General features: G+C 43.4%; 1 long non-coding RNA gene across 2 annotated transcripts; it reads right to left on the reverse strand.

Annotated features, from left to right (window-relative positions):
- Positions 1–5699: 5699 nt before the first annotated feature.
- LOC107035007 (uncharacterized) lies at positions 5700–18570 on the reverse strand. 2 transcript variants are annotated; one of them, XR_012073415.1, is made up of 3 exons: positions 18322–18570; positions 16533–16705; positions 5700–7362 (listed from the first exon to the last, which is right to left on the reverse strand). It is a non-coding gene; the product is annotated as an uncharacterized lncRNA (long non-coding RNA). The 2 variants fall into 2 exon arrangements; XR_001460520.3 differs by lacking the exon at positions 5700–7362 and adding an exon at positions 10153–11504.
- Positions 18571–18664: the final 94 nt, after the last annotated feature.

Here is an 18664-nt window from a genome sequence, read left to right on the forward strand (position 1 = left end):
GTGGGCTGGAATATGATTAAAAAGAAGGGGGTTGGGGAGAGACTGAACTGGTCTGAAGAGTCTTAGGAGATTTTGATACCTGAGGCCATAGTACCTTCAGAGCTTGGATAAAGGCATCTTACTGTGTTCAAAATGTAAATCTGGAACAAGAGTTGCATGAGAAAAAGAAGGTAACACATTGCACTTTCCTCCTGATTTTAGCCCTTAACACAGAGCTTGGCACATCTAATGCAGTCAGTAAAGAATTCCATTAATTCAGAGATAAAAAATAATTGCCATATCATAAATAAATCTTTTCTCATTATACACCTTTCCCTCCTCTCTCTTTTCCCTCTCTCTCCATCCCTTTCTTCTCACATTTCTTCTTCACGGTCTAGGGAAACTTCAAAGACCACTGACAGAGGCTTCCAGAAAGTTCTCTCTTGAATCAGTTCCTATTACAGGGCAATATATTAGAAATGGTATTTCTAAAAGGCACGGAGAAGTTAATAATGAACCCAACTTTCCTTCTTGAGATTCCTCTCCTGAGTCTGGATTGGAAACTGCTAAATTAGTGGTTAAACAGTGGAGACCCGGATCACTACATCTGAGATCACATTATCTATCCTCCTAGCGGCCCCAGTGGAAGGAAGAGAGCGTGCACTGAGACACAGACAGTTGTAGACCAGACACAGTCACTTCAGGGAACACTGAGTCCCGACTGCAGCCAAGCACAGAGGGAAGTACTGGGAAGAGGGAGGTAAAGTCAAGACGGCTCCCACTGCTGCAGGGGACTGAGAATGACTGAGAATCCTGTATGGGTCGTGTTTGAGGGAGTCGTTCCCCTAGTTACATACAGTCGCAGTGAAACCTGCATCTCTTTTCTCCTCTCCTATCCTGGAGCACAGACGTTGTGCGAATCCCTACATAGGCCCTTGGATGGTCAGCCCTGATGAAAGCATGTGTCATCGGGTGATCTCCTTGGACAAATCATGCGCTGGCACTCATTTCACAAAACACAATGTGTGCCTATAGTTTGGGTAGTGGCATTTCAGGCCATAAGCTCAGCTATGTGACTAGTATTCTGAGGGCACGAGGCTGTAGGAATGATTTAGTCCAGCTCTTCTTCAATTAGAATCTGGACTGTGGAATCTTGGTTGATCCTCCTTGTATCCCTTTCTTCATCTGCAAAATAATGAAAACACACATTTACTCACATTACAGAGGAACGTGCTAACGAAGCATCTGAATGTGCTAACTGAAAACTGGCACTTGCTATCTGCCTCTGCTTGGATTAAATCACGAACTGCTGCAGTCACTGACCTCCAACAACCCCTGAAAGGAGTTTAGGGTGGAGATCACGAATGAGGCCTTCTGTGCTCTGGGAAAACTGGCTGAACAGGCCTTCAGAGAGTTAGATATTTTCAGAAGAGGATTTTTTGACCCCAATTCTTGTGTCTCCTCGTATCTAGAAAAGCACTAAAATCATTAATGGTGACAACTGCTCCTCGTGACTAGCAGCAGCCTCTGCCTAAGTGTGTACTTGACTGCACGTACCCCCTACCCTTCACTGAAATCATATATCATACTGAGTTTACTCCCTGCCTCTTTGGGGCAGTTTCTCAGAGCTTTCTGGGATGCTGTCTCCCGGGCTATAGTCCTCATTTTACCCCAAATAAAACTTGACCCACAACTCTCACGTTGTGTGATTTTATTTCAGTTGACAAGTGAAAGGTGTTCTTATAGAGATAATATCACTTAGCTCAGGTAACCACAAGTGCTGTTTGACAACCATATAGGATGTGGTCACTAAAAATGGTCCAAAGTAAACATACTCATTTACTCAGAATGTTCTAAAAACATGCATTTCTCAGACAGGGATAATGACAGAGGTCCTTAGGGATGCAAAGGGTGAGAACGACCAGAATGGAAGCCCCCTTCCACCTTTCACACCCGAGAGTACATATTTTACTATGGAAACAACGTTAGTATCTAGAAAATGAGCCTGGTAATACAGATAGGTTATCCTGGATGACTGTCACTGGTTTGGAGATGAAGAAACAGAGGAAAGAAGAAGAAAGAATTTATCCTGAACATAATGTGCACCCCAGCTCCCTCTAAGAGGTGGCCCGGAATAAATGGGAATGCTTGGCTTTTAAGGGGGACACACCTGGTTCTGCCACTATGGTCCGTTAATTATGTGGGCCTCTGTTCGCTCATCTTAAAAATGAGCATATTAGTATCTACCATGTGGGTCGTCATGAGGGTTAAATGAGTCAGTATAAATATAGTGCTTACCCCATAGAAGTTGCTTGAAAATGAAAGCTCGCATTTTGCTCTAAAATTTTCTGTATGTGATTGAAAACTAAATTAGTTGCCCTTACTTGTATCTCAATTTATGTGACACATATAAACAGTATGACTTTTGCTCTCTCCAGTATTAAAAGATCAGAACTTTGAAACAATAATGCTGACTTCCCTATATGCAGAGAAGTTACTGGGCTCTTAATACAAGGAAACATCCCCTTGGTCAGGTTGTTATGTTCTGAAAAATAATGTCTCCCAGACTTCCTTGGGGCCAGTGATGTCAGGTGCACCTGGAAGATTTGGTGTCACCAACCCACATCTCCTCCCACCCAACACCATGCAGGAGCTTCAGTGCTCAGGTCGTAGGAACATTGATAATGTATGCAAGTGAGCTTGTCAACAGCTGAATACCCAGGGTTTGTTGTTGCTATTTTGTTCCAGGATATATATTCCAGCTCGTTTACAGCAGTAAAAGACTGGAACAAATTGTATGATTGTATCTATGATTAAATAGCCATAGAACAGAATATCATGCAGCCATTAATTCGAGTGAAGTATATCCTTTGCCAAAACATAGTCAGTAATGAAAAAAGAAGGTGCAGAGCGCTGTGTACTGGATACTATTATATGTGGGGTAAAATGGAGGAGATAGATACACATACACACACAAAAAAAAAAACTTTACACATTTCAATAGGCTTATATATGTGTATAGGCATATCTATTATGTATAGACTGGGGAAGGATAAAAGAAACTAAATACCTGTTGCTTTCAGAAAAGAAACTGGGACCTAAAAGACAAAGATTAGAAGAAGATATGCTTTTCACTGGCTACACATCCCTAATGTTTGAGTTTATATTTTTACCATATGCATGCACTACCATAGACACAGAGAGAAACAGAGACAGGGGTGGGTAGAGATAGATAAATACCCTCCCAGAGAACCCTTGCTCTTACCGTAGAAAAGAGAAGCGCTCTGTTTATACTCTCTCACTCTTCCCCTGGTCCTCCTCCATCTCTGCTCTACTGCTGGGGGCTCATGGCACACAATGGATGCTCAATAGATGTGTCTGTTAACTATCCCAAGGCAGCAGGTAGAACGAGACCAAGCTTAGGGGTCAGTTTGCCGTGGAAGAGTAAAAATCTTGCACTTTGGCAACGGACCTGTTTTAGATATTTAAATCCCGTGTATCTGTTTCTCTGTTGTTCTTCGGAGCGGCTCAAAAAGGCTTTTAAAAGATAAAGCAGGTCTCAAATATGGCACATTGATGAGGGATGTTGAGAGTAGGGGAGAATATATGTGTGGGTGGGGAGGGCTATGTGGGAGCTCAGTATTTTCTGCTCAATTCTGCTGTAAACCTGAAACTGCTCTAAAAAAATAAAGTCTATTTAAAAAAAAAAAAAAAGATAAAGCAGGTCTCAGCCTTGCTAAGCAGAGCCAAGAGGGAACAGTCTGTTGCCCTCTTGGCTCGCGGGGAGCAAGCATCACAGCGCCCTCTGCCGGCCCTGCGGCGGCCGCGCGGCGGCCAGGGAAGAGGGTGGAGGCACTAGGAGAAATGCTGCCAGCCAGGATCAGAGTTTTATGAGACCAGCTCGTGAACAAATTGGCTCCATGACTCAGAGCATCACCTCAGGGCGGGATCAAGGCCTCCCGAAGTAGATGCTCCACCCTACTCCCACCCCACGCACTGCTCACCCTGCGAAGATTCCCCAGATGAAAGGGGGCCAAAGAAAAGCTGGAAAAAAAGGCAAATCTCAGCCTAGGATGTCGCAGGGACCCTGCCCTCATCTGGCAGGAAGGGCAATCACGCGTGGAGGAGACAGTGTGGCCCTTCTCCCGTTGTGCACGCACGTCTCCTCACCCATCTCTGTCACACGAGGCGCTCTGGGAGAGATGGTGCGCTGGGGTCAGTGAGGGTGGCAGATTTGGGGAAGAAGTCTAATGGGGGAGACCACCACAGAAGGTGGTCCAGTTAAGGTGCTGGGATCCCCAGACCGCCCACGGAGGACCTGGTGACCCGGGAACAGGAGTCCAGCCTTCCAGATGAAACTGCTGGTTCTGCACACAGGCCCCGCGGACGTGTCAGGACCAGATCCTGGACCTGTAAGCACAATCAGAGAGCCGTGACCCCAGAGAGACCACATACTTGGTGATCTTGAGTTTTCAGAGGCTGAGGTAAGAGTTGTCCATTTTGGCACCTTATAGGCATGGCTCTGTTTGTCACATATCCTTCGCGACCTCTGGCGAAGGAAGTTATTGATGGACTTGTAGACCCTGGAGACCTTGTCCCTGCACTGCATCATCACGTGATGGTACTGACTGGACCCACGCGGGATCCCGGTAGCTGGGGTAGTCATGACCGCGCTGTAGGAGACCTGGGCCTGGGAGAAAACAGTCCGATCTAGCAGCAGATGCTGCAGGAGGGTCCACGTCTTAACCGTGTTTTCTGTGAAACACAAAGTGAGGCTCAGTCTCTTTCCCTGCGGCACGGTGTCTTCCCTCCTCCGAGTCAAGAAATGCAGTACTGCAAGTTCTCTCTGCTCTCCCTCGGACTTTTCCGACACTCCCTCTTCTGCACCAGCTCAGACACTCACTTGGCTGCCCCCTCTTCCACTTGCCCCATCTCTTTCCTTTTCTTCTCTAAGGCTTCCCCTATCTTTATTCCAATCCCTCTGCCCTGGCCCAGCATGCTGCTAATTATTGTGCTTGTGCCTAGATTTGTTCAAGGAACTGAGCTGGAGGGGGCTGTCACACAAGAAAAGGGCACATCCCACCTCCTTCTAGACCTGGTGCATAGACCCCATCTTATCCCAAAAGATCTGTGATCTTCACCTAGGTGCTCCTCAGTAACTGCCATAACTTACAATTTGTGAAAGACTTTAGGGATCACAGAGTTTCTTCTTTTTTTTTTTTTTAAATCTGATTCGCATCACAATCTGATAACTTACAGCAAGCATTTTTACAATCCCATTTTAAAAAGAGATAACAGACTTGCACAAAGTTTCTATGGCCTGCCTAAAGTCAGACAGCTAATAAGTGAGAAGCAGCCTAGAATAATGGTGACCCCTTCAAATTCAATAAAAAAAAAATAAGGAGGGAGGGTATAGTGCAGTGGTAGAGTGCATCCCTAGCATGCACAAGGTCCTGGGTTCAACTTCTAGCACCTCTGTTAGAAAATTAAAGTAAACCTAATTACCTCCCCCCTCCAAAAACACCCCTCAAGTTCAATAAAAATAAATTTCCCCACTATTAGAAACCTGCCTCCTGCTGCAAACTAAGAAAGCATCACCATCCTCCTCTTCCTTCTGCACTCAGTTCTCCTTATTCATAACCACCTCACTCAGCCCCTTACCCACCACTCTTCCCCTTAGGACCACAGAGGGTCACCACAGCTGACGCTGCCCTTCCAGTAAGAATCCTTACCTTCAAAGTCTTTATTTTTTATATTATTTTTCATCAAAGTGCAGTTGATTTACAATGTTAGTTTCAGGTGTACAGCAAAGTGATTGAGTTATACATATAATACATACATATATTTTTCAGATTCTTTTCCATTATAGTTTATAACAAGAAATTATATATAGCTCCCTGTGCTATATAGTAGGTCCCTGTTGTTTATCTATTTTATATATAGTAATGTGTAGCTGTTAATCCCAAACTCCTAACTTATCCCTCCCCTCCCCTTTCTCTTTTGGTAACTATAGTTTGTTTTCTATGCCTATGAGTCTATTTCTGGTTTGTAAATAAAATTTATAATTTTTTTAGAGTCCACATATAAGTGATATCACTTGACATTTATCTTTCTCTGACTTACTTTGCTTAATATGATAATCTCTAAGTCCATCCATGTTGCTGCAAATGGCAGCATTTCATTCTTTTTATGGCTGAGTAATATTCCATTATATATATTTATATATATGTATATCCATTCATCCGTCAATGGACATTTACGTTGTGACCTTCAGAGTCTTTACAGACTCCATTTCATCTGTGTGGCCGCCTTCACTAAGCTCTGGGCTGAGGATCTCATGGAGTTAGAGTTGAGAATTCTGTGGCTGCAGAAGTGTTGAGGGTCTCTCCTCTCATGGTATATTGTTATACTGCCCAGCTGGAGGGAGGGACTGGATGCCGTGGGGCAGAGTAATACCCAGTAAGTATGGGGTGCTGTCCTATTATCTTCCAGGGATGAAAGTTGAGACTCTCAGTCCTGACACTCAAATAGGACCTCAAGCAATATGTGGGGAGACTACACAGCAGGAGCCCAGTGGTCCTTGGGGAAATTAGACCCAGGCATGGCCTGAAGGTGAAAAGAAGCAAATGGAAGATAGCTCCAACTCCTGGGCTCCCTAAATAACTATCTCCACATTCTGAGCCTCTATTTTGCCCCAGATCATACAGAGAAGGAGTCTGACTGTTCCATTTTATCCAGAAGAGCAGTGGTGAGGAGGAAGAGTCTAACTAGAAAGCATAAAACGTTTGGTCAAATGCGATCCAATCTGAGCAACAAGCCAGCCTCCCCCCTGACTCTGCCCTTCCCAAGCCCTGCTCCCTTTAAGTAGCCCTGGGGCTCTCTAACTGGAAATTTTCCCAGGAAATCAAAGGGCCTGGGGAAAAGAATTTTCATAGATTCCCGCTGAAGAAGGGGCCCTCAGAGTCAGCTGGAAGGAAGGGAAGAGGGCCTGAGGTACCCTTGCGAGGACGGACTGTAGGAAGAGAAGCAGCTGAGATCCGAGGAAAAGAACTGTTGCTGATTATGTGGGCAACCTCCACCCCCACCCCCGCTGCCAAGGTCCTCCCAGGTTCCATGAAGAATGAGAGCCAGAGCTTTGGTCCCAAGGCTTTTGTCACAGTCCATACTCTGACACAGTCCTGTAAATGCCACATCGACCATGTGCACTGCAGCCTGGGTCACCCTCTCGCAAAGGCAAGTCTCTGCTTTTCTCTCGGTTGGTTCTTTTAGCCTGAAGGTTTAGCCCTGATTGGTTCCCGTCCTCCTGGATTCAGGGCTTCCCCTGTGATGCAGACCCCATTCTGATTTGTCACGGGCACTTAGACAAGAATCCTTTTTCCTCACCTGGAAAATTAAAGTAAAAGACACGTATTCACTTACGATGCATGGTCCACAGCACATGCTAAGTAAATCTTCATCAAATGAAATGGAACCACCCTCTAGGTGAATGCAGAGTAGCTGAGTCCCTAACCAGGCATTCATCCATCTAGCCATTCACAACATGGCAGAGTGATGACAGGGCTTCTCCTATGCGTAGGGCTCTCCTGGGTCTCCCAGATCCCTGCACTAGGTCTACATGGTTCACTACTAGAGAGTGCTTTCTCACACGTCTGAATGTTTTGGGGATCAATGTACTGCAATTGTGACTCCATTCAGCTCATTCAGCTGGTTTTGGACAAGATGGAATATAAAAACAAACTATATGTTGACCCTTAATGTTGCAAAATTTTGCTTTCCCCAAAGTCTCTCTTTTAACTTTTCCTTTAGGTTATCATTTCCAAGCTCTCAGTCATGTCTGCTGACCTCTGGCTCTTCTAAAGGGCCTCCCACCTCACTCTCGGCAATGCTGCTGAGCAGGAGTAAGTCCATTCCTCTCTGGAGATGATTAGGATATGTTCCCATCACATCCTCCTGTACTGTGGCTTGACTCTCCCCTCTGCCAGGGCACCAGGGACCCCTTACATGGAAAAGGGAAAGGATTAGGTAGGTCCTGCCTGTCTGTGCCCTGTGGCTCCAGCTGCCAGTCTTTCCTACCCAAGAAGTTACCTCATTCGGGGCTCAGGGATCACTGACGTCCTGCATTGTGCTAAAGGGACCCAGGAGTGTAGCTCATGCTTGCCAGTTGCTACTACAGGGGAGTTTGTGGCCAAGATGGCATGATCTGTCTACGCCTATCCCAAGGAAGTGAAGGGAGGAGTATGTACCTCTAGGCAGAAAAACAAAACCAAAAACAAACAAAAACAGAGTCAAGGGGAAAAAACTAAATATGTCAGAACTTTTTCTAATGTCAGCATTGAGAATGGGGTTGAGTAACTTCCTGAAATCCCCTCTAGGCCCATCCTCTAGCCATGCTGAACCATGAAGAGCCACCTCCAGGTCTTATTCTGACTCTGCCTGCAACATCCTTCCCCATTTGGTTTTCAAGGGTAATTATTTATCCTCCCAAATTCAGTGTGGTGTCATCTCCTGCAGGAAATCTTCCCTGTCCTTTGCTCCACACTCCCCAGACCTGCTGCTGGGCCCCCATCTTTCCCATTCATTTTTCTGTATTATCTGATTATAGGTATGTCTTCCCCCAGCAGACTGTCCATTCCTGAAAGGCACGATATACAACATCAATCTCTGATGTCTCTGCCAAGAATGTTACCTGTCATATAGAAACAACCCTATCAATGTCTACAGAGAAACAAAATTAGGATCAATGGTTCAAAGGACACAAACATCCTTTTGGCTCTTGATATATTGCAGACTGCCCTCCAAAAAGTTGGCACTTATTTACAATGCCATCTGCAACCACAACCCTGCTATTTTATTTGTGTCCTAATGTTTTAACATGTATTTCATTACTAGTGAGATTATGTTTATTTCACTAATCATAATCCTCTACTGTGAATTGTCTCTTTATATCTTAGTAATCATTTTCTGACAGCTTGCCATGGCTACAGCCAAATTTCCTTCTCCCCCTAAGCAAGGAGCCACAGGCCCAACCTTGCAGTGGAATGAAGGACTTGTTTCCTAAGCTACGTAGATCCGTATCGATGCCCCAGGAGGTCAGCTTACAACCTAAGTTTGCTACAAGGTCCAAGACAGTTAAGATTCTCCACATTAGACTTTATTTTCTTAGTAGGAGCTACAGATAAGAAATATAGTCTGACAGTTTTCAGCAGATACCTAAGATTTCTGAAAAAGTACAAGTCTATAAAAATGATCCACCCCTTCTATCCCTTGAAATTTGCCAAGTCTGGTCTCTAGAACTTCTCCCCTTAAACCTCTAGATGGAAAGGGAAAGCGGGGTAGGAGGCAAGTGGTATTGACAGAGCACAGCTCAAGAACATGCCCACACTGAAAATTTCTTAGCCTGCTTTGCAGTCAGTTGGTTAAGCTGTGATACACATTTGAAGGGCAAAGTCTTTTTCTCCAAAAAGTGTGGACTGAGATCCTATTCTATCCCTGTATCTCTCCGGTATGGGCCTTCCCAGTTTCCTCTGATAGACAATTATGTAAAGAAGTTTTTACCACGGTGACCATGACTTTTCACAGTGCCTGTGAGACAGCATGAGGCAACATTTATAGATACTATCTCAAGCTGCACAGTTTGGCTTGGCACCACTCAGGCTTTGAAGCCTGCTCCAGTTCATTTCCAAATTTGCATGTACTGCCAGTGCCCCATTTTAGGCCAGAGCTATTCATCGCTTGATCTCTGAGGAAGCAGGGTTCTTTCAATCTGAACTCTGGCTCAAGTACAAACTACCCTCCTTACGTCCATACAAAGCCAACTTGAGTGTTCATCTGTATTTTGTTTGGAGAACATTTCTAAACTAGTCTTTTCTTGGCTAACAATTCTAAACTTTTCCTGCCCTGAAAACTGCCCCCCACCTTATCTGTTCTCTAAAGAAACACTTCTTTGTTTAAAATTCACCAGCTCTAGGGCATCCAGAGAGCCAGCAATACATCTTTCAGGGACTCATCTGATTTCACTCAAAGAAATTGATCAGGTATTTACCAGGAATTTACTATGACTACATACCTGACTTTGCCTAAGTGCTGAAGATACATCCAGAACCACCCTTAGACCCAGGAAAGAGGCCCCTTTCCTGGGCCTCACATTTAAGAAAGCCCCACATGTAACTAATGTAAACATATAAATAAATTTATTAAAGAATACAGAGGTGCCTCTGCCACTTGGGATCCAGTGCAACCCATAATCTGACATAAAACTTCTGCTTTAGGTACTGACATGGCTTTAATTCAAGGGAAACACCTTTCCACATCTTTTGCCCAAATCCTGAAAGGTGACTGTGTCTGAGTGACAAGACTGTTTATAGTTTGTGCCTCTGCCAGGAAAGGAGACAGACATTGTTTCCTAGTATGGTAAGGACTAGGTGGCAGAAGCATACAGGTTTAAAAAAAAAAAAAAAGATGAACTTGTTAAATTCTTCCTCTCAGATAGCATGACTGCAATGCATTTTTATATTATGATGTATCACAGTGCCAAGTACCTATTCTCTTTTTTCCCTTCATGTTCCAATGCATAGTTCTGAAGGTACTCAAAAATTGGCACAATGTTCCCAATAGTTGTACATGACAGCTGAGGCAAATTTTGCAATATTCAACAATGTTTTTAATCTTAAATTTGTATGTACATAGCTTTGGACAATGTGTGAACTTGATAGCAGTTCTTTATAATTCTCTATGTATCTAGATACTGCTTTAAGAAGTGGTAAAAATCACAATATAAATTAGAGCACTTTATATAACAAAATAATCCTTAATAGTTAATGTGATAATGTTAATTTAACATATGCAACCCCATTACAGTGTCAGAATGTGATACGTAAAACCAAAAATTCATTTCCAAATCTAAGTATTGCTTTAAGAACTGTTTTGACAATACCAGTTGCTATGGACATAAGAGAGGAAAATATTTTCAAGTTAAATTAATTTAAAAAAATGAATTTTTTCCCCCAGGATTTGACAAGAACTGTTTTAAGGCACCGTAACACGGAGAGGGCCACCAGGGATGTGTTCCTCCCCGCACTTCATGGCCAGAACGTAATCCCTCTTCTCCTTGATAACACATGTGACATTGTACTGTTGGCTGCCCACATGCTTCATGAAGACCTCCTCGCAGGGGGTGGTGGGCCCTTGGACCCCAATCAGCAGCATGTTGGAACTGGCTTTGCTGCAGTCTTCCAGAAAGGAGCTCTTCTGGCTTATGAAGGCCTTTGAGAGCCCCACCCCCTTGGAGGTTAATGATTCAAGAAAGATGGGCTAATTTGACATCCATTACTGTCCAAAGAACATAAATTATGTAAAAATCAAGACCATAACAACACAGTAATTATACTGAAATAAGGGCAAAGAAAAACTTTTTTTCAGCTGTGCCTTTAGAAAGTCGATCTGTCTGCCTTCCTTCCTTTAAGCAGAAAACGTTTTACACACCATCAATCCTCTGCTGCTTTCAACTCAACAATCTTCCCAGGACTCTGAAAGAGGGAATTGGAAGCAACACCATTATGTGGGAAATTGGAGGGCTATTTCTGGTACAGGGGATTTGTCTGACTCTAGAAAGCAGACTTGAGGAGAAGCACATTAGACTCCAGGACTCTTCATATGTTTCTGGGTCACTGATGCTATCAGCATTTGAGGTCAATGAGCAGAGGCTGGGAGGTTTCAAGCCTGGGTGGGTCATCACTTTTTGCCTCCTCCCATTCCAGGAGCCTTTAGATTCCCCTTTAGCCTCCTCTGCTTTCAGTCATCCTTCCCTCGACCATTTCCTTTTCCTTTCCCAAGATCCTTACCAACCAGGACCGGAACCACTTTTACTTTGAACCATATTGTATCAAGAGCTGGAAGAAAGCTAGAGAATGCTGCGTAGAGAGGGCATCAGGGTCCAGAAAAGGAACAATCTCAATCACTTTCCAAAGCAAAGAATCCCCAGCAGGGAGCCAGAGAGGGCTATAGGGAAACAGAAGACGAACGTGATTTCTGAATGAGCTTGAAGTGAGGAAGAATGGAATAAGAACAGGCAAGGAAGAGAAACACGGGACAAGGAAAGGCTGAGTTAGCTGGGCCGTGGTGACTAGAAGCTAGGATCCAGATTGACTTAGGAAGGGACCAGGGAGCTGGGGAAAGTTAGGAAGAACCATGCCATCCACAGGGGGCACTGCATCCCCACGGCTGGCCTGGACTGTTCAGGACCAACAAAGTAGAGGGGGTCAGTCAAAGACAGCAAAGCCCCTCTTCCTTGCTCCCGGCAGACAGCACCTCCCCCTCTGCCTAACTCCTGGGTTTTTTATTAATGCAGAGACATCCATAGGAGAGAGACACACACAGTCACCACCTATTTCACATACATACACATGCTCTTGAGACAGGAAGAAAAGAGTACAGCCAGTTTGGAAAAGGACCAGGGAACAGCTAGGGGCAAAACAGGCCTTGGAAGCTAACGAACGAAGGCCCTGCGGGCCTGAGTCCCAGAGGCAAAAACCAGGCTCCCAGGAATAAAAGATTACCTTTATCTCTGTTACACTAACAAGTAGACCTCATCACCACAAGACAAGAAGCTGAAATACAAATTTTAACCTATCTGTTCTGGTGCTTTCTTGCAGAAAATTCTCACAGGCTCCCTTAAGCCCCTCACAGAAGCACTCCTTATTCCTAATAGCCACCATGGAGCCACCTGCTACAGATCAAAGATTCTGGAAATTATCAGTGATCACAAGACAAACCCTCCCTTTTGTTATAAAAGCAACTTGTTACCAAGTCCAAACTCGTTCTGCTCACCCCACAACAGGCCAATAAATTGGGAGATGAGGTGTTGGGGCAAGGAATAATGACTTTATTCGGAAAGCCGGCAGACTGAGAAGACGGCAGACCAATGTCCTGGAGAACCATCCTCCCCAAGTCAGAATTCAGGCTCCTTTTAAACTAAAAAGGGGAGGGGTTATGCTTGGTTGTTACAAACTTCTTGGTATTGGAATTCTTTGTTCTTGCAGCCCTCCCCGTGGGTCAGGTCATGGTGTCCCCATAAACCCCCAATAAAACAAATGTTATTTTCTGTTCTGCAACTTTTTATCTTGATGTGAATGCAAAAGTATTAATACCCTTAAAGGTCAGAACCAGCAAGCCTAAGCCTGGGAAACAAAGCACAGGGTTAAAGGCAAAAGAACAGATCTAATATGATAGAGTCAGCTTTGTTCTTTTCTATTACAATAACTGTTTGAAATTTTGCTGTCAGTGGTGGTGGCCTTTCCTGATGAGCTCTTTCAAGTACGCATGATTACCAGGGTGGGGACATGTTCTCCTTAAAGTTCTTGTTCTCTGATTCAGTTTAGAGGGTTAAAAACATACCTCACTGCTGGTGAAATAAAAACGCATGCTCTTCTAACCGAAAAACACTTACTTATCAACCCACACAAGGATATCTGAGCCAGCCTCCATGGTGCTGGTATTTTATAGACGAAACACTGAAAGTACAAGATGGAGCAAAAACAACCCCAGATTCACCATGTGCTTGCTTGACTTCACCTACTCACAAGTTCATTCTTCTGAAAGCTTTCTCAGTGTGAGCATAAAACAAAATGGATGACTGTCTCAGAAATTTCCTTTACCTTTTTTATAAAAACGTTCATTACTTTTATTTCTGCCAGATTTCAGAGATAACAGCACAGCTTGACTAAGTGAGTGGTGTCCCCATTATTTCTCTCCTATTGGTGAGGCTCTACTCTAAGCCACTTACATTCCATCACCCAGGTTTCCTTTAAGTTGATGACAGGGAGCAGGGGATGGAAACTCAGTTCCCTGGAAGGAATCTGGCCAGCCCACGTTGTGGTCCTCAGTTGGTAGAAAGACTGAGTAATGAGAGGAGCCTGCTTCTAACTCTAAAGCACATGGGACAAATCAGAGGGATGCCAGCCGACTAATATTGGATACATATTGTGATTTGTGTGATTTGTTTAGGTATTTTTTTTAAGGATGCCTCATCCCTCACTGAAATGAATTATTCTGACAAAGGGTTTTCACCTCACCTTGTCAAATTATAAACATACTGTTATTTTTAAATCTCATAAACATGTTTATGTAAATCTTACTTTTAAACCTGTTTTGGGGAGGAATTTTTTCAAGTAGGAATTGTGTTTACATCTGAAATAAGCAGTATAAACATGTTGTTTTTGTGGAAGAATGATGAGAATCCAGGGCCAGGCTCCTGGCTGCCTGCAGTAACCCTCAATCCCTGGTACGAGTTTTAGCATCAAAAGCCTGGACAGCCACACCAAGCTTCCAGCACCAACCTCCCTGCAGGTCTAATGGAAAGAGTTGAGTCGGGTTTTCTGCAGACCATGATCGCCAGTCTTTGAGGAAACTCCAGCCTTCTTGTGCAAAAATGAGGAAGAAAATCTCACAGGTGGGGATCACTGAGGGACTTCGGTCACTAGGCATCGGCAGCAACCTGGCAGAGACACTGTTTGTTTCTAAGTTGGTGTGTGTCTGCTCCTATTGTCCTACCCTATACATTTGCTTGCTCCCTGCTTAGCTGAGAGACATAAATGTAAATGTCCCATTAATCAAGTGTGTGTGTATGTGTCATACGTACTTGCCCTCGGGACTGCCTACACTTTGAAATCCTGAACCGGGCTTCACATTTAATCTTGAGTTTTCACTCAAAATAAGACACATATCCTTTCTTCTTGTACTTCCCAGCCTGCTGAATCCTTGAAAGCCATCAGAGAGATGTACAGCAACCTATTCTTACTCAGCTTGGTCAATCTAGTGAGTCTTTATCACTGCAAGAGAATTTTCCTGGCCTCAGCCTCCCTCTCTGGGACAACTGCCACTCTAAGCCCAGGGCCATGTTTAAATTGCATTCCAGCAACACAGCAGCTGAACCAGAAGAAACGGTACCATGCCTACTTGCTGACATGGTGAATCTCTAACTTGGTCCCCAAGTCTATTAACAGGACCTCCGTTAACCTGAAAGGGTCCAAAATCTCTACTTCAGAACATACATTTAAATTTTTTTTTATAACTCCCCCTTTCCACACTGTAGAAAGTACAGCTTACAAAGCTCAGTCAAATGCCAGAAGCTTAAACATCTGAACTTTAGAATGAGACGCTAATTCAGTTCATATCACTGAATTACAGGGAGGAAAATCAATCACAGGGAGAAAGAAAAGGAGAATGCATCTCACTTGATTCCCAGGGAATTAACCTAAAATATACTGAGATTCCAAAAATGAACATAAAACATAAGACACAGAATCAATAATCAAAGATAGAAGAAATATTCTTTGGCAGGAGGTAGAGAGCTGGTTTTAGAAACAGGTAGAGCTCATGGAGTTCCAATATGAGCAGAAGCAACACAATACCACTGCTTTTAAATAAAAAATATGTCTAAAACATAGTGAAAGAAAGGCATTCTGAAAGTTCCTAAGTAGGAAAGGCAGACCACTAATAGAGGAATGGAGACAATAATAATCCATGGCATTCCCCTGAAAAAATAAAAACTACCATGTGGACACCAAAACACAAAGGATGCCTTATCAAGTTAACTTTTTATTCTTATTTGAAGACAATAGAGAGTCCTTCTTGGATTACTAACATTTATTTAACTGACATGTCTGAGTGCCTTTGATGTGACAGGCACTATTCTAAGTGCGGTGTGTATAGTGGTGAACAAAGCAGACAGTTGCCTGCATTTTAGAAATTTTGTCCCCACATACCTTGGAAACTTCTCAAACTAGCTCAGAAGGGTATATTTTAACTAAGAAGAAAAAAACCTTTCTTTTGCAGTAGTTAAATACCCTCAGGGAGAGTCCATTTTGATCACCATTATAATCAAGGACAGTGCAAGAGAAAGAATGACCTTGCCCTTGGCGACAAGGCTATGGCTTGAGGCCTCCCGTGTGGCCTGCATCAGGGAATTAGATGAGAACAAATCATTTATCAAATCTGGAAAAGACAGATGTCAAATATCGTAAGATGAAAAGGTAGTGCTGTCATCACCAGGTGGCTCTGCTGGCTTGATAAGTAAAATCAAAGTCACAGAGGGCTATAACCACGGAGAATTAGCTAAACCCCCACAATCTATTTAATCACAGTTCAGAAGAGCTCCCCTAATTTCTGTTGTAGGTGCCCAACAATATCACTTACCTCTGGAGGAAAGTAGGGGACTAACGGGAAGAGTCGATTGGTTTTACTTCAGAACAAAAGAGAAGGTAAAGGTCACTCCGGGTCCAAAAAGGTAGATAGGTAGATAGATAGATAGACAGACAGACAGACAGACAGACAAGAAATGGGGGAGGGAGGAAAGAAAGAGAAAGGAGACCAACTGGCTTTTTAAAGGCACAGCTGAAGAAACAGCTTGGAGGCAACATTCTGAAAGGATTAGGCACCATCCTTCAGGATGCAGTGTATTTATTGAATCAGAAGCTTCTAAATAATACTGTGTCCCCAATAGGAAGAATACACAGGTCTGGTAACCAACAAGTAGAAGCAAGAATGGCTTCACTTACCATCACTCCCACTGACCCATGGAAATTTCATGCTTTCATCTCTGTAAGTCTAGGCTCTACAGGGTCAAAGGTCCAGATCTCCAAAGAGGATGCACTCTTGCCAGGAGACATATCGAGGGTCCTGCTGAACCACAAGCTATAGCTGCTACCAAGACACTTTGGAGTTCCTGAGTCTAGGGACCAGCAGATGAGAAGAGAAGTTACCATACTGTCAGGGCTAAGTGACCCTAATTAGCAGGAAGATGTGGGGCTGATTTGACACAATGGGAACAGGGAGCAATTCACGTGGAACCCAAGTGATCTACTTGGATGCTCCCTGGCATTCCCATGCTCCACTGTAACTGTGATTGTACATGTGCAGTGACATCAGCTGGAGAAAGATATGACTATCAAGGATTTGGACCACTCAGGAATGAAGGTTTGGGTCATAACACCAGATAAGCCACTAAGACATGATATAGCTGAGGGTAAGGGAAAATCAGAATGGATAGTAAAGGAGGGAAAGGATAGGTGCCAGCTCAACTGCAATGACAGTGACTATAACTTTCCCCACTACCTCCTTCTTCTAAGTTTCTCTTCAGGAACAGAGTCCCATGCAAAGCTTGAAAGAATTGTCCCTTGAACCTATCTGGAGAAGTAGGTTTGTGTGGCTCTAGGACAGCTATGAAAATGCAATACTCAGATCTCCCACTGTGGGGATCACAAGTAACTTCCACACTCTGAATCTGCTACACTTCCCATGGGCTGCTCTCAGACAATGACAGAGTGCAGCAGTGATGCTAAGTCACGCCCATCTTTGCAGGATGCAAGGCTCCTCTGATGACCACCTTGAGCTCAAAGACTATCCATTAGCCTGGCTGAAACATTTTTAGAACTGTGTCCATCCAATCTGTTTTCCTTTCCTCCCTCTTTCACAGAGGTCAAACCTGCATCATAATCTGGCAGCTCTTTTGGCCTCTTCTGACTTTCTCTCCCTTTCCCCCTCAGAGGCATTCTCCCAATAAATCTATAAATCCAATTCCACCTAATGTCTGCTTCTCTAAGAACCTAACAGAAGTGTCTATGAAACAGCTTTAAACTATAATCCATGATTTCAAAACAAACTAAGAAAATAATTCAAGACATGAAAGAACAACATATATCAACATTAGAAAAAAATTCATTAAAAAAGATGACATATTCAGGAAAGTTACAAATAAAAGTAAAAGTTGTTTAAAAGATAAAGACTAATCTGCAAGACACACAAACCCAAATAAACACAGTAAGTAATGTCTTAAGAGATCAGAAGATTTAAAAAGAGACAACTTAACAAAAAGAAACAAAGAGTTTTTTTTTAAAAAAGGTACTATTTGGGATCTTTGATCGAAGAATTTCTTTAATTTCCCAAAGTATTATTCCAGTTGCTTCACACCTTCATCATTGAGATTGTCTCTAGATCTAATAACTAGCTATTTCCCTTTTTTCACAAACTCAGTGAAGATCAGTTAGTCATTATCCACCTCCAAATTATCCAAAACTTCCTCAAAGAATCTTTAATTTTCCTTGACTTAATTGGGGCTGGGGTCGGGGGTGTAATATTTAACCACCTTAAGGCTCACTTTCCTCAGGTGCAAATGGGGTTAAAATAATCTACACCATAGAATAGTGGGAACTAAATGAGATAGTATTATGTAAAAGTGTTTGTCACACTGGCACATAATGTTCTAATGTTGGCTATTTATCTAAGAGTATCAGTTTAATATGAAGAAACTAGGATGTAAAAAAAATTAACTCTATTATTTTCTATTACCTATTATTCTGTTATCTCCGGTCACCTAAATCTGGTTTTTCTTATTTCATCTTTCCATTATTGACTTCTCTCCTCTTCACATCGAAGGTAAAAACCTCAAGACTTCACAGAGTTCTCCACAAAGAAAAACAAAGAACACAGGTACTTAACCCACACAAAAACTCCTTGCCTCCCTATGACGCGTTTTTGGAGGCTCCAGGAAAGGGCCCGCCCCCACCTCGTCCCGCCCTCGCGATTTCTGGACGCGCAGACAAACCCTAACGCATCGTTGAGACCACCTCGCTTCCGGCTGGTTACGGCGGAACTGAGGTGCATGAATGCTCTCCAAGGCGATTTACATATC

Source organism: Vicugna pacos, chromosome 6 (assembly GCF_048564905.1).
Source record: "Vicugna pacos chromosome 6, VicPac4, whole genome shotgun sequence".
Classification (NCBI taxonomy): Eukaryota; Metazoa; Chordata; class Mammalia; order Artiodactyla; family Camelidae; genus Vicugna; species Vicugna pacos.